Genomic DNA, 3,907 nt, shown 5'->3' on the forward strand with positions numbered 1-3,907 from the left:
TAAAGTGACAGGCTAAATAAGCAGAATATTTAGAGATCGGTGGCATTTCTATATTCAAACAAGGAAGTAGAAGGGAGAAAAAAATTTTCATTTACAATTTCACCTAAAAATCTCAAGTCCCCGGGGGCTGGAGCGATAGCACAGCAGGTAGGGCGTTTGCTTTGCATGCGGCCAACCTGAGATTGATTCCCAGCATCCCTTATGGTCCCCCGAGCACCGCCAGGAGTAATTCCTGAGTACATGAGCCAGGAGTAATCCCTATGCATCACCAGTTGTGACTCAAAAAAAGCAAAAAAAAATTAATAAATAAAAATCTCAAGTCCCTGAGACACAGATTAGCAAAAGATAGAAAATACTTATAAAGATAAAATGGCAAATTGCTACTAAAAAACTCACAAGAAAATGATAACACTTCCCTTGTTCACATGATGGATTAAAATTGTCAAAATAAAAATTTTATCCAAATCCCAGTTTAGATTTACTGGACTCCCAGTAAAAGTACCCATGCCATATTTTTAAAGAGAGACTATATGCTGCTTAAATTTATATGGAACAATAGAACTTCAAAATAATCAAAACCAGCTTAGAAAAAATTAAGATGGGAAGCTCTTATTCCCCAACTTTAAATTACAATTTCTAGCTATACTAATCAATACAGCATGATACTGGAAAAAAGATTGACTTTCAGAGAAGTGGAATATAATCTAGAGCCCAGAAATAGATATTTAGGTATATAGACAATGATGTTAGACAGAGAAGACAATATAAAGAAAGAAAAGCAATATCAACAAATGGTGTTGTAAAAATTTGACAGTAATATGTTAAAAAAAAAAGAACTCAGACCACTTTCATATACTGAACACAGTATTCAATTAAAAGATGGATTAACAACCCATATCAGACCTCAATACATAAATTACATTGAGAAAAAATAGGTAGAACTTTTAATTATGTTGATTCTAGAAGCATCATCAATAAATCAATGCCACTAGCAAAGCAAATGGAAGCATGGATAAACAAATTAACCTCTATAAACTTAAGGAGCTTCGACACCACAAAAGACAGGATGACTAGAATAAAAAGTCACCCAAAGACTTGGAGAAAATATTTGTCCATAGATAAAATGACAAAGGGTTAATATCCAAGAGCAATAGAGTACTTGTAAATATTAACAACAAAATGGAAAGAAATCCCTTAAAATAACAGGGAGGAGATACAGTTACAATGTGGGCTTTGGGCCTAGAACTAGCTTTATCCAATTTATCCTGCTGAGTCATCCTTATGGGTCAGAAAGCAACATAAGAATTAATAGCAGATCAGATCACTGCTGAGATCTTCTTCCATTATATATCCATCACAACCACCAAAAAAAAAACCAAAACAAACAAAAGAAAAACACCACTAAGGACAATGAAAAAATTCAAGGAAATCATCTTCTAAAGCAGAAGGGAATGGAAGTTCAGAGGAATCTTCAAATTTATCAATAACTTGGAAAAAATTTGTGAAAAAACTCAAACAATAGCAGAAGAAATGCGACCTCCAATATTGCACTTGCCTTTCACACAGCCAACCTAGACTTGACCCCAGGCATCGCTTGTGGTCCCATGATTCTACTAGGAGTGCTCATGAGTACAGAGACAAGAGTAACTTCTGAGTACTGCCCTGAGTGGCCCCAAAACAAACAAAACAATGTTTAATGGGGGAAAAAGCAGTCAAAGGATGATAATGAGTAGCATGTAGTAGTAGACCAAAAAGAAGGGGGGGGGGGGGTGGTAAATATACTTATATTAGACAAAGTAGCATTTGAAAAAGTAGTAGGGGATAGAGCCAAGCATTACTTACTGATTAATGCTTCGGCAGCACATTTACTAAAATTGGAACGATACAGAGAAGATTACCATGGCCCCTGCACAAAGATGACACGCAAATTCGTGAAGCGTTCCATATTTTTTTGTTCTCGCTTCAGCAGCACATCTACTAAAATTGGAACGATACAGAGAAGAAGGGAGCAATAGATTAAGAGTTTTTAACTCTTACCAATAAATATGCATAAGGGATAACAAAGTTTCTGTTAACAGACTTAAATGACACATTGATGGAAAAGCAATAGTAGTGTGAGACTCTACATTCCCACTTTATCTCTAGAAAGATGAACCAAACAAAAATAAGAGTAAAGACACAAGAGCCTTAAGTGTGCCATTAAAATCACTGTCTGTTACTGTCCTCCATCGAGATTTGCTTGAGCGGGCCCAGTAACGTCTCCATTATGAGACTTGTTGTCACTGTGTTTGGTATATTAAATACGTCACCGGGAGCTTGCCAGGCTTTGCCATGCAGGCGAGATACTCTCAGCAGCTTGCTCCAAGAGGGGTGGAGGAATCAAACCCGCCTGGGCCGGGCTGGCTGCACGCAAGGAAAATGCCCTACCGCGGTGCTATCGCATAACTTGGATTAATTGACATATACAGGATCTTTCCTACCTCTAAAATAGAACTGTTCTCCAGAGTGCAAGGGACATTCTTTGAGAGAGACCACGTACTAGGAAGTAAATTTAACACATATGAATTTGCAAATTTAGAAAGCATATCAGTCATCCTCTTATACAACACTATCTTAATCATTATAAAATGGAGGGTGGTGGGAGGGAAACTGGGGACATTGGTAGAGGGATATATACACTGTTGGAGGAATGGGTGTTGAAACATTATGTGACTGAAACTGGATCATGAGCAGTATTGTAACTGTGTATCTCACAGAGATTCAATTAAAGATTTTGAAGAAGTAAGAAGCTGGGGAACATCTCAATGACTGGAACACTGAACAAAATCCTGCTAAATATCCAAAAAGGGAATCAACATAAAAAGATTCTATGAAATAAATGATAATGAAGAAGCAAACTATGAGAATTTATGGGACACACCAAATGCAGTATTAGGAGGAAATTCATAGCAATACAGGCCTATATTCACTGTATAACTGTATCACTGTCATCCCATAGTTCTTCGATTTATTCGCGCGGGCGGGTGCCAGTAACATCTCTATTTGTCCCAGTCCTGAGATTTTAGCAGCCTCTCCTTACTCATCTTTCCCAACAATTGGAGGCTCTTTCAGGGTCATGGGAATGAGACCCATTATGGTTACTGGTTTTGGCATATCAAATACGCCACCGGGAGCATGCCAGGCTCTGTCTGTGTGGGCGGGATAATCTATAATGTTAGTAGTCCAATATTCTCTAAAGGGTTAAACTACTTCTGATCTTATTCTTTCATCTTTCCCCTTTTGTTATCTTTCAAATGTCTTTGAATCTTGGAGCAGCAGCATATTGTTCCAAGGGAAAGATATTTTTCATAAATGCAAGCTCACTAAATTATTAATGCACACCATGCTTTGGAGTCTTTCCCTTACTTAGATATTCAAGGGTTGAACAGACAAGATTATCTGAGACTTCTATTCCCTACCCTGATCCTCAATCTTCATGTGACAGAGTACTGGTTCTTTCTCTCTCAACTTTGAGTTATTCCCAAGCTTTCATACTATTTTATCATAATAATCATCATTACCATCATCATCTATTACAGTAAACTTGCTTGAAACATAGAGTTCAAGAGTATACTTTTGACATATAAAATTATTGCATATTCATTACTGTTAAAATGCCCAAACCCTCCACTGTTTATTATCCTTAATAGGTTGGAAGAATGATTCCTAATACAAAGAGATCAAAAGTCTACAGAAGGAAAAATATTTTTCACTTTCATATCTTTTTTTCCATTGAATCTATAGGATGCTCTCTCAGAGACTATGTGTATAAGGGTACATTATAAAAGCATTATGTCTGTCTTTGATTCCTGTTGTTCTGTTACTAAATAAAACCCTGTTTATGGCTTTATTAGTTGATCATCTATTC

At 36.8% G+C, this 3,907-nt stretch overlaps 1 non-coding gene across 1 annotated transcript; it reads left to right on the plus strand.

The window, feature by feature from the left end:
• Positions 1-1,848: 1,848 nt before the first annotated feature.
• On the plus strand, positions 1,849-1,951 carry LOC130026242 (U6 spliceosomal RNA). Its single transcript, XR_008792853.1, has one exon. It is a non-coding gene; the product is annotated as a U6 spliceosomal RNA (small nuclear RNA).
• Positions 1,952-3,907: the final 1,956 nt, after the last annotated feature.

Source organism: Sorex fumeus, unplaced genomic scaffold (genome assembly GCF_029834395.1).
Source record: "Sorex fumeus unplaced genomic scaffold, SorFum_2.1 ptg000033l, whole genome shotgun sequence".
NCBI lineage: Eukaryota > Metazoa > Chordata > Mammalia > Eulipotyphla > Soricidae > Sorex > Sorex fumeus.